At 41.0% G+C, this 12,241-nt stretch overlaps 1 protein-coding gene, 1 long non-coding RNA gene and 2 other non-coding genes across 6 annotated transcripts in view; 3 read left to right on the top strand and 1 right to left on the bottom strand.

Annotated features, from left to right (window-relative positions):
- Positions 1–2,661, bottom strand: part of LOC143669278 (putative olfactory receptor 2W6) — a 41,475-nt gene extending 38,814 nt beyond the window's left edge. Inside the window, exons 1-2 of one of the 2 annotated variants that reach the window (XM_077143922.1) lie at positions 2,323–2,661; positions 2,155–2,218 (exon numbers count right to left, since the gene is read on the bottom strand). The gene's annotated coding sequence lies outside the window, so the exon portion shown is untranslated. Of the gene's footprint in view, positions 1–2,154 lie in introns of both variants that reach the window. The other variant, XM_077143921.1, reaches the window with a different exon arrangement.
- A 44-nt stretch (positions 2,662–2,705) lies between these two features.
- Positions 2,706–10,438, top strand: LOC143669280 (uncharacterized). Of its 2 annotated transcripts, XR_013168814.1 has the most exons (4): positions 2,706–2,717; positions 5,051–5,146; positions 6,265–6,586; positions 10,179–10,438. It is a non-coding gene; the product is annotated as an uncharacterized LOC143669280 (long non-coding RNA). The 2 variants fall into 2 exon arrangements; XR_013168813.1 differs by lacking the exon at positions 2,706–2,717 and having other exon boundaries at positions 4,568–5,146; positions 10,179–10,434.
- On the top strand, positions 9,432–9,502 carry TRNAG-GCC (transfer RNA glycine (anticodon GCC)). The gene has a single exon. It is a non-coding gene; the product is annotated as a tRNA-Gly (tRNA).
- TRNAM-CAU (transfer RNA methionine (anticodon CAU)) lies at positions 9,843–9,914 on the top strand. The gene has a single exon. It is a non-coding gene; the product is annotated as a tRNA-Met (tRNA).
- Positions 10,439–12,241: the final 1,803 nt, after the last annotated feature.

Raw genomic sequence — 12,241 nt, 5'->3', positions numbered from 1 at the left:
ATCCACCATGTTGGCAGAAAGCACAAGGAAATACTCTGAACTTGCCAATTCAAAGTCTGATAGAAAAAAAAAATTAGAATCTATTTTCTATCCAGAGACATTCAAAAAATCCTCCATGCATGCAACAATTTTTACAAAGTGCTAACCGAGTCATTGGTAAATGCAGTGCGAAGATTAGAACTGAAAGGCCTTGGAGCAGTGCCAAAATACCGCAATCTTGATGACCTTATCAGGGGGCTGAGGAAATCCGTTTACCAGGTAAAGCCACCACAATCACTTCCCCACGAGTTGAGTTTCTCCAGTACCTCTGTCTCCACACCATGTTTCTTGTCCCCAAGCTCTTCTCTTCCATGCTCCCCTCCTCCCAACCTTTCTGCTTCACCTTGCTGGATGCTGTTATAAAGTCTTTTGTGACAGAAGCAAAACATACGTGATTGTTTGTAGCCTTTTATTCCCCCTCCCACTGATTGCTGAAGAGGATCCTGACTTTATTGGCTCAGATTCTGCGTCTCTGATTTTCTCTTCAATGGAATGGTTCATTTAGTTATTGCTAACACAGAATCCAAAGAGTGAGAAAAGAATGAGAAAGAGGATTCTCAGAAGAAATGAATTAAGTCCTTTGTACTCTCCTGGGAGCCTCTGGTGGAGAGAAGATGTAACACATGCTAAGATTATGGGGGGTGGGGAGGGGGGTAGACCAGTACTAAATAACTCAATAGGCACCCTAAGAAACAAACAGGCAGACCCCTCCATTCTTCTATACTTCTGTCCCTACAAACAGCCTCATGCTCTTCCCAGCAGCCCCTGTAAAAGTTAACCTTCATTGCCTTTTGCAATTTGATGTTGAAACAGTTTGTTTTAAATGTTTGGTCTATTTTGACTGGCTGCCTCTTTATTCCATGAATTTCTTCCTTCTGGAGTCAACGCCAGAGGATATTAGGAACATAAGCAAATTTCTTGCAGGATCAATAAAAAGGGATATAAGAAATAATCCATAGTCTAGATCCTAGATCAAATTCCAGTCTTTACAGTCAAGGGAGCCAGATTCAAAAGGGGGAAATAATACTGCTCAAAAGAGAAAAAAGTACTCAAAAGCACCCAGCATCACCAGTTAGAATCCGTATGATCTAGACAAGTTGCCAAACATTAGGAAATCAATTTTTTGTCACCTGAAAAATGGAGATAATACTTGTTTCAAGGTTGTTGTGAGGATCTCATGAGGAAATTACCATATATTTGCATATAGGAGCTTACAAGAAAAGTCTAGAAGACAAAATAAAATAACTGTAGTCATAGTGACATATCCAGTCTTTTTTTGTCCTTTCATCTTATTAAAATATTTTTTCTATAATCAATATACATTACTTATGTAATAAAAGATGAAACTCAAAAAAAAAAATCAAACAATTCTCAGATTTTAAAACGTTTCCTGAAAGACAAGGAAAATGTTTAAGAGCAAGGAAATGCAAACAACGAAATCCTAGTTTTTAAAGTTTATGTGAAACCCTGTTGTAGAACTGCTCTGATTTCATTACCAAGAAAGTGCTGATGGTGACTTTAAAAAGATACATCCTTTCTCATTCAAAATAAAATGCCCACTCAGATCCCATTTATATTAAAAACAAGCAAAACACCCACAAACCTGCATTTATATTGGAAAGTTCTTTAATGTTCATCATTGATTTCCCTACCTCTATAAAATCTTGTTGCTCCATCTTTGCCCACATGTGGGGATCCCTCAATCCTTAAAACTGTGTCTTCAACCACTGCTCTGCACCCTTAGTCATCTGTCCCCAGGAATCCCTTTTCCTAAAAGCTACTTAAAGTTTGGGATGGATTTTTCTTCATTTTGTCATTCCTCCTTGCCTTGTATAGGGCCTCAGACACCCTGTTGTCTTGTGATAACGATATGCATTTTTGTATCTATAAGGTGTAGCTAGCTATTCCTGTATTTGATTCCTGATTTTCTTCACTATCAGCTAAGTAACTAATTGAGGACAAGTGGCTTACTCTCTACGCCCTCAACTGGAAAATTAGGACAGTAATCCCACCCTCCCAGCTTTTTCTAAGAGGCTCAGGGAAGTAAGACACTCAGCAGATGGTCTAGTTTTGTGAATTGATAGGAGTCTTTCAAAGCCCTTCAATATACATTACCTGATAAAGAGAAATGGCCATTGCCATTACTTCAATCCCCTTCACTGGGCCTCCGTTTCTCCTCCTTCAAAATGAGGGATGTTAGGCCACCTCTCATCCATCCCTGAGAGCCTTCCCCCCAAGAAATCGCTCCTCGTGTGCTGCAAGGTGACCTCCCCTTTTATCCACCTGGCTTGTGGCTAGAAGACAAGTCCAGTCGCCCACCTCCCAGGACTTGAGGACCCAAAACTTCAGAAAGCCCCAGGGAAGACCCTAGCCCTCCACCCGCAAGGCTCCAACGGCCGCCGCTGACGCGCTTCAGTCCGGCTCCCTCCGCCTCTCCAACTCCAACCTCAGACCTGCGGGTTGGCATGAAACGGTCTTTCCAGGGAATCTAACGGTCCTCGCAGTCGTTGGTGCGACGCGGGTCGCGGGTCATCGTAGCAAGTGGCAAGTCACAGCGTGGGGACAAAGCGCTCGTTTGGCAGTTGCGCGCCCTATCTGGAGCCAGGCCGCCGCCTGCGGCGCCCCTCCTGGTTCAGTGCCGCTTCTCCTGCCACTGCCCGTGCGTGCCACTGCTACCAGTAAGTCTCCCCTCGAGGGAGCGGGTCTTCCCCAGAAACAGCAGGTCACCCCTGCTACCAGCAGGGCTCCCCCTGGTAGTAGCTGGTCTCTACTAGTACCTGCAGGTCTCCCCCGATGCCGGCACGTCTCTCCTGGCGCCTCTGACAGAAGTCCCCTGTTCTAGTTTGCTAGCTGCCAGAATGCAACACACCAGAGATGGATTGGCTTTTAATAAAGGGGGATTTATTTTGTTAGTTCTTCAGAGGAAAGGCAGCTAACTTTCCACTGAGGTTCTTTCTTAAGTGGGAAGGCACAGGATGGTCTCTGTGGCCTTACTCTCCAGGCCCCTGGGTTCCAACAATTTTCCCCGGGGTGACTTCTTTCTGCATCTCCAAAGGCCTGGGCTGAGCTGCGAGTGCTGAGACGGGGAATGCCAAGCTGCTTAGGCTGTGCTATCTTGCCCTCTCTCTTTTAAGCACCAGCCAATTAAGTCAACCGTCCCTCATTGCAGCAGACACGCCTCCTAGCCGACTGCAGACGTAATTAGCAACAAATGAGGTTCACGTACCATTGGCTTATGTCTAACACACCCCCCTTGGTTCCTGTTCCTCTCGCCCACTACCTTGGACCTTCCCTCCGGCCTAGCCACCGCGCACAGGCTCCTGCAGGCGGAACTTTGTATTGGCCGCTGTTCCTTTCCCCACCCCCACCGCACCCCCCCCTCCCCTATGAAGTATTTAGGTATATGGGAGCCGGTCTGTGCTTTCTATTCTGTTTAATTCCTCCATAGACCTTGCGCCGGTTTGAATCTGTTGTGAACCCCAGAAAAGCCAAGTTAATTAATCCTCATTCAGGAATGCTGGCTAGGAGCATTTGAATTGTTACCATGGAGATGTGTCTTCACCCATTCAAGGTGGGGTTGCTTCCTGGAGGCCTTTAAGAGGGAAACATTTTAGAAAAACTTTGGAGCAATGAAAGCCCACGCAGCCAGAGACGTTTGGAGAAGAAAGAGAATGCCTCTGGGGGAGTGTCAGGAAACAAGAAGCCGGGAGAGAAAGTTAGACTTGGCCATGTGCCCCTCCAGCTGAGAGAGAAACCCCAAATTAATCGGCCTTTCCTAAATGAAAGTAACCTCTTGTTGGTGCCTTAATTTGGACATTTTCATAGCCTTGCCTTAATTTGGACACTTTCACAGCCTTAGAATTGTAACCTTGCAACTTAACAAATCCCCCTGGTATATTGCATTCCAGCAGTTGCAAACTAAAGCAAGCTTATTCCCGAGCAACACACCATTTTATTTACCATAATTTAATAAGAAATCTTAGAAGCAGGTCAGTCAAGAACAGTTTTTTCCTTTTTTTTTTTTTTTTGGTCAAAATTTTCTTATTCTTTCTGTTCACATTTCCCTATGAATTTCAGCTCCCCTTGTCAAATCTTTCTGAATTAATCTATAAATTGAATACAATTTCAATGAAAATTCGAATGTGATCTTTTTATGCAATAAATAATTAACGGTAGATTTTATAACTTTTAACCAACTTCTCATTTCCAACTTGGTCATGATGTACTGTGTTTTCAGTATATTCCTCATTTCCATTTTTGACATTTTTAAAGTTTTGGATCTATATTCATTACTGATATCAATCTGAGAGCAGTCATCTGTCAGAGGTAAACTGACTCCAAACTTTGGAGTCAAATCGTTTAGATTTTTTATTTTTGTTTTGGCTTTTTTTTCAAGCCAGTAACCAAAAAACACTATTCATCTTGAGTTTCATTTACTTTTCTTTGATAGTGGTGATGTTGGGTCTATTTTCATTTTAATTGTCCATTCCTGTTTCCTTTTTTCTGTAATGTCTATTCATGTAATCAATTTTTCTAGTTTGATCACTGCTTTAAAAAATAAAACTCTTAATTTGAAATAATTTTAGACTCATAGAAGAGTTGCAAAGATGGTACAGAGTATTCCCATAGAGCAGTGGTTCTTGACCAGGGTCAATTTTGGCCTCCAGTGGACATTAGGCAAAGACATTTTTGTTGCCACTATAGCGGGGTGTTATGGCATTAAGACCTTTTTGCTACTAGTTCTAATTACTTGAATTTCCAGACTTACAAACTTTCCCAGAGAACATCCCTAAGTCATTGTAGAAGGCTTGATACCAAAGTCCAGAAGAAAGAAGCTTTAAATCCTTTTTATCTTTCCCCAAACCACTGAAATGTCAATTTCTATTTCCTCTTCTACTGATAGCAGGTATTTCCCTCTGTCTATTCCAATATAACAGAAAGCAAACAGGAATATCTATATAATGATTCAGTACTCAAAACCATCCCTCAAATCTTAATTTCTCATTTACAGGACTACAGAAAGTATGACAGGAAAAAGGTCCCTGTGGATCAAGTTAAAGGTTTTTTAAGTCTTTATCCTAAAAGGACGGGGGAACTGTACTAAAGGGTAAGAGATTTTCTTTTAGATAGGATTACCCTATCTATTTTTGTAGGACTATTTTGGTTGAAGGCAGATCAATTGCAGGTGTTTTTGTTTCTTACTATTATTATTATTGGCTAACAAGTACTGGGTTTCCTCTCTATGACAGACACTGGGAAAAATACTTATAATGCATTTCATCATTTAATTGTCACAGAGACTCTATAAAATAGACAGTTATGATATAAAATAGACAGTTATGATATGTCACAGAGACTCTATAAAATAAACAGTTATGATAGGCAAACCATGGCAGCAGCTTGCCCAAGTACATTCAACAATTAAATTGTTAGTCAAGATTCTCCATTCCTTGCTATGCATGCTAAATCCCTTTGAGAACTCAGTTTGCCCAGCAGAGATCTGCAGAGCTACACAGCCAAGCCCACACTACCTGGTCTGCCTGTCCTTGGGAGTGAACAATTGTTTTAAGCCACCACATGTTGGGGTGGATTGTCACATTGAATTTTTATGGCAGTAGTTAACTGGTAAAACACCAAATCAAGCTGGATTCTTTGAAATAGCTGTGTGAGGTAGAGTGGTCTGTCCGTCTCTAAAGCTGCATATCTATCCTTCAGCTTTGAGGTCATGTAAACCGTGAAGACTTCCATTTTTAATGTTAGGCTCTGGAAACTCATTAGCGTACATTTGGAATTATGGTTGGGGGATAGAGAAAGGACTAAAGGGAATTGACTTGACAATATTTATTTTCTTTTAAAAGTCCACATTTTTCTATATACATTATTATAGTGAGTTATTTTAAATACAGTCAACAAAAGCAGATGTGCATACTTTATTTTGCTGTGAGGAAAAAGCCTCAATTATTTGGGCACTTTTCCAAGACCAGGCCTCAACACCATTTGGCACCTTTTGGCATGCAGGTGTGTAGTTTGCTAGCTGCCGGAATGCAATATACCAGAAACGGAATGGCTTTTAAAAGGGGGAATTTAATAAGTTGCTAGTTTACAGTTCTAAGGCCGAGAAAACGTCCCAATCAAAACAGGTCTATAGAAATGTCCAATTTAAGGCATCCAGAGAAAGATACCTTGGTTCTAGAAGACCGATGATGTTCAATGTTTCTCTCTCAGCTGGAAGGGCACATGGCGAACATGGTGGTATCTTCTGGCTTTCTCGTGGCTCTACCAAAAGGGACTCTCCAAAATGTTTCCTCTTTTAAAGGATTCCAGCACGCAACTCCACCTTCAGTGGGTGGAGACACACCTCCATGGAAATCATCTAATCAAAAGTTACCACCCACAATTGGGTGGGTCACATCTTCATGGAAACAATCAAAATGCTTCCACCCAGCAATATTGAATGAGAATCAAAGGGCATGGCTTTTCTGGGGTCCACCACAGATTCAGACCGGCACAAGGTGAAAGGTCTGTGGAGAGAACGCCAGTCTCCAGGGTAAGTGTTTATTGACTGCTGTACAACTCATTTCTGCAAATAACACATACTTCATTCTCCTTCTCAATAGGGACAGAGACTAAATTAAAGTAACCTAAAAGTAGCATGTCTGCTATTCCCTATCTACCCCAGGGGGAGAGTTTGTACTATAACCATCAAGTGATTGCACAGGGGGTTGGATAAGCTCCATGCTTTTATGGTTTAAAGAATATCTTTCTAGGAGTTTCTCTTGCAGAGGCAACTCAGATTTTTTTTTCCTTCCTAATTTGCCAAGCTTTTAATTTGCACTGAACCTGGGCCATTTTGTAGAGTTACCTCATCGTTTGCAAATTCACTTTTGGAAATGTAGGTGGTTTCTGTCAGGTTGCCAGTGTAAATGAGATTCCGTGGTGGAGCACATAACAGTCTCTGGCACACAGCAGCTCATTCAGTGTTAGTTTCCATATCCTTGAGATAGTCTTGATTTCCAGTTCGCTATTTTATCATCCCCAACACTACTTAACTACTATATATAATTTTGTTTTTATTTTATCTTTTGCTTTTTGTAGCTCATAACACAAGCCTGAAATTTATAAATAGTAAGTCCAGAGATGAGTTGGTTAGGGTTGCCTGGCTCAGCAGCTCAACCATATCATCCAGAAACCTCTGCAGTCCTTAACTACTGCTACTACAGGAGCCTTCGACGTTAACTGCATCATGGCTCGTGTGCAGTAGGAGAATGTTGGGGAAATATAACTCACATCAGTATCTTTTCCCAACCCATTAAACCTCTTCCACTAAAGTAGAAGAAAAATAATTTTACTATTTTATAACCAGAATGTGATGTGTCATAGGCAATCTGCAGAGAGATTACAAAAACAGAAAGAGAGCTAACCCTTTTTATGTGGTCAAGGGGATGCATTACATGCACATTCTCAAGATATTTCAAAAGTCAGTTTGCAATGTTCTAATAAATGATGAATATGCAACTATGTTATATTAAGAATTACTGATTATATATGTAGAATGGAATGATATCTTATTGTTTTGTTTGTTTGTTGTTAATTTTTTTTTAATTAATAACAAAACAAAACAAAAAGTCAGTTTGCAATTTGGGGCTAAGGGTCCCCCTGGAAGTTATGCTAATCTCTTTTAGAAACTGGAAGTTAGGGATGATAGCTTCCTCGATTATACTGTTACCCAGTAAAGGGGTTGGACTGACAGAGGCCAAAACTATGACACCAGGATTTTGAAAAAAGAGAGCGTTTTATTGCCAGGTCAACCGGCAATAAGGGCAGGAGGCAAGACTCAAATCTGTCTCTCTGATCTGAGAGCTAAGGAAGATTTTATGGGAACTGGGGATGGTTGTAGAGGTGGGGAGGTCTGATTTGTCCTAATTGGTTAAGTAGAATATACAACAGAGTAGATTTTTGGCCGGATCTTCCCTTACTGATGGTTCTCCAGCATTTGATTTGCTTCCATGTTTCTCCATCTTGGTAGTTCTGGTTTCGAGGGAGGTGATTTTTGTGGCTGGCATTTCTGCACGCGTTCCAGTTATATACACCTTATGGTTAAGCTTGGCTGCTTGCAAAACAAGTTCAGGAAAAATTGTTAGATAAGAAGTTCTGTTAAAGTACTTGTAGCCTGCACACAGTTTCAGGTCCAGATCTTATATCTCGTCCTCGCAGGGATCTATGCACCCACATGTTCAGAACACCCACTCCAGATCTTAGGGAAGGTAGTCCCAGACAGCACACTAGCATCCTTGCATTGAAGAGGGGTGAATTTGGAAAGACATGTTTAACTTTTCTTTGGGGCCTTTTTGTTTACAAAAAAAGGTAGCCGAACAGGAAACTACCTTAAAAAGTAAAGGACTTTAAGGGGAAAAAATATGCTACATAGAAAAACTAAAGCATGCTCTTTTGCACCTGATTTCAATTCTCTGGGAGCCATTGCACAGCTCTGTAAATTGCAGAATTGTAGATAACGAACAATACAAAATAATTCATGGCCATAAACATGCAAATTCATTTGTCTGGTGATTGAACAACCACGTACCCCCAACCACTCACCCCCTCCTGTGGGAAAAAGTTTGTCCTCATCTACACATTCATTTCAATATTCCTGATCTATATATGCATCAGTTCTTTTGCGTCTTCTTTTAACTGGCAATAATATCTCAATTAATTAAATAAAATATTTTAACACGGGCTCATTTTTATACCTGCACGACGGTCATGATTTTCTCTTTTATTGAAAATTATCTTTTAACGAGAACTTTGCCCTTGATTGCACAGGAAGGAGACTCTAGCGCCACCTCCACAACCTAGCAGCTGAAGCATAAGGCAAACCTGTAGCCTGTGTCTCCGTCCCTCCCTTCTCCCTAGGCTGAGCAGCAGAGAAGAACAGCACGGGGTTCCTGTCCCCGGCACTTGCTCTCTGTCTCCTCCTGGTTCCCCCATCCTCTCCGTCCTCCTGCTTCTTCCTTCTTCCCTTATTTCCCCTTTGCTTACCCTCCTCCCCTTCCCTTTAGAACCCAATAAGGCGCGAAGCTCTCGAACAGACAAATTACTCCCAATTCTGAACAAACCAGGGAACTAAACTTCCTCCATGGCGCTTCTGGGGAGCCGGCGTCTCGATACCGCGGGCCCGCGGGGGGACGCTAAGGCCGGAGCCCGCGAGCCGTGCCGGGTGATCCCGCCGACAGGGCTAGCCGGGGCTGGGGCCCACAGGAGAGGCAGGAAAAGAAGAAATAGTGCGAGGTTCTATTCAGTAAGAGCGAAAAGCCGCCTACCAGTCTGTTCAAAAAGAAACAGATTAGTAGCGTGACCATCTCTATCGCCAGTGACAGCATTTCGTCAGTAGGGCATTGGTGGTTCAGTGGTAGAATTCTCGCCTGCCACGCGGGAGGCCCGGGTTCGATTCCCGGCCAATGCACGCAGTATCCTTTTTGATGAGTCTAATTTGGAAAGCCTCATTTTCTGAACCCGATGTAACTGATTCAGTTTTTGTTTACTAATAACATTTTGCGACGATATAACAGGCTCCTGGGATCCCCTCTGCTAAGTAAAAATAAGAGGGTGATTTTTCTATACATTCGTGGGGTTTGTTCTCATTCAAAATATTTGGAATTAGTGTATTTGAATTCATTTTTTAATTTCAAACCTGAGTAGAGTCGATAGACTTTGGGAAGAAACACGAAACAAAATAGACGTACAGAACAGCTTTGGGGGTAAAATGTAATAAAGGACTTATTTGAAAGCCCAGCTTCCAGCTTAGCAGAGTGGCGCAGCGGAAGCGTGCTGGGCCCATAACCCAGAGGTCGATGGATCGAAACCATCCTCTGCTAAGGGTTTTACTTTTTTTTTTTCTCTTCTCTCTCCCCTGAAAGACTCAGGTGGCATTAAAAAAGAAATTCACCTTCTGCTGTATTTGTCTCCTTTTACTCACCCAGCAAAACGTAGGCAACGCACGTCGAGAATACTCACCTCTCCGGGTAGTCATTAGACCAAAATAATTTACAAATCTAAGAGCAACTTCCAGTTAAGAAACAGCGTATGTTCTATCTCAAATAACAGAGAGTTAATTTTTTTTTTCTCTTTGGCATGGGCAGGTTCCGGAAAACGAACCCGGTTCTCCAGCATGACAGACAAGAATCCTGCCACTAAGCCACCACTGCACCGCCAAAGAACTAATTTTAGAGCCATCATTTGAAAGGTCACCATCTCTTTCACTACCATATTGTAAAGAAGAAAATAAATTAAGAGTTCAAAAAGACTTATATAGTTAGTTTCATTTTTAGAGCTTCAGTTAAAAGCAGTTGGCGTACTCTTAGAATTACACGTCTCCCAACGTCTCCTTCCAGCTCCGTTTTCTTCCTCAATGTTGATCACTATGCAGCATATAGTGTATTTTAATTATTTACTTAATGTTTTTCTACTCCATGGTATATAATTTCAGCAAGGCAGGATTTTTTTTTTTTTTTTTCTGTTTTATAACTGTGGCTGCTTGTAGCACTTAGAACACGGCCTGGAACATTTTAGCACTGGTGAATTTGTATATATTCGTGAATTAAAAGCTACAATTTCTAAGCCACCAAACACCAGTTTTGACATTTTTCTGTGCCTTCTTTCAACTTTTGAAAAATCACAGAGCAATACAAAAATGATCACACAGACTTTATCTACTCTTTACTACAAATCTTCTTTTATATTTAAAACATACACTGGCATAAAATTGAAGTACTTTTCTACCCCGTTTCTTAGGGCAGCTCTGTCATGAAATGAATGTGCCTCACATTCCATTTTCACTTGTGCCTGTATATATGCCCTTGACAATACCTTTCCTTCTAAGGTGAATTTAAAACACTATTCTCAGTAACAGATATCCCAATCTCAGACTATATGGACGCACATGTGATTTAACTAAAAGGAGAAAATCTAAAAGAAAGAAAGAAAGTTTGAGTGTTACTTTCTGTCAGGCATCATATAATAGACCTGGCCAGTGATAGGTCTAGAGGATTTTCAAAGACATCCAGACTTCAGAGATTGTTACTGTGACCTAAAACCAGAAGTTTCTAATTCTAATTGTGTCTTCTTTTTTAAATATGTTTCACTAGTAGTTAGATGCAAACTGCATCTCCTTTTATCCCCCAAGATTTTAATCTTTGTGATGTTACTTTCTTAAGCAAGAAGAGGACAATTTGTTTTTCCTACTTCTCTCATTTGCATGAAAGTGAAGTAAAAAAATAAATAAATAAATTAGTGATTCACTAGGTAGAGAGATAGCTGATTTAAACGAAGTTTGAGAGTCTGTGCCTCATTTAGATAGACTATACGAAAGTAGGGGCTAAAAGAGAGAAAAACTGGGTTCAGAAAACAAGGACCCAAGGGTGGTCCATTTGCAGGAGGGAGCAACACTAGGAAAAGAGGCTGAGCTTCAGCTTAAAATTCCTGTAGCCTCATTACCTTCTTCCTTTTTTTCTCATTGTAAGATAGAGAGATAAAAGCAATCACTAAAGAAAAGAGGGGACATTTTAGAATCAGGACCAAAGAAAAGCAGGTAGATGAGAGAGGATCATAGTAAGATAAATGTAACATAATTAGAAGGGAATGGATTTATCTACCCAAATAACCATTCAGTCCATATTAAACTATCATCAACCACCCTAAACACCTTTCATTACCTCATTGCTGGTAGCAAGCTAAAAGAAGAATTTTTAACTTTTCTTTTGGTTCTCCACTATATCCATTTAGTCACCTGGCAACTCATTCTTTTATTTTATTTTTTAATATTTGTATTGATAAATATCCACACATGTCCAACCATACTATACAATCAATGACTCACAATATCATCACATTGTTGTGTATTCTTCCCTATGATCATTTTTAGAACATTTGGCAACTCATTCTTAAATGCCAGCTCTGTGAGAGGTCCTGTGCTTTGCCTGGAGGGGCCAGGTGAGGAGTGGATTCTTTTCAGCTGAGGATTGAGGAAAGCAGGAAAGTGGGATATTTGATCTGGGCCTTGGTGGCTGGGAGAGTGGAGAAATCTCTTTATCATCAGAGATCTGCGACTGTGAGATCAAGAGCTTGATGAAGCCTGCAGACATTTTTTCCAGTCTGTGCCAGGTTATATATTTCTTATAAGTTGCCAAGATAAAAAAATTTAGAA

The sequence above is a fragment of the Tamandua tetradactyla genome, chromosome 25 (assembly GCF_023851605.1).
Source record: "Tamandua tetradactyla isolate mTamTet1 chromosome 25, mTamTet1.pri, whole genome shotgun sequence".
Taxonomy (NCBI): domain Eukaryota; kingdom Metazoa; phylum Chordata; class Mammalia; order Pilosa; family Myrmecophagidae; genus Tamandua; species Tamandua tetradactyla.
Note: the sequence above shows the minus strand (reverse complement) of the source record. Positions and strands in the feature narration are given on the sequence as shown.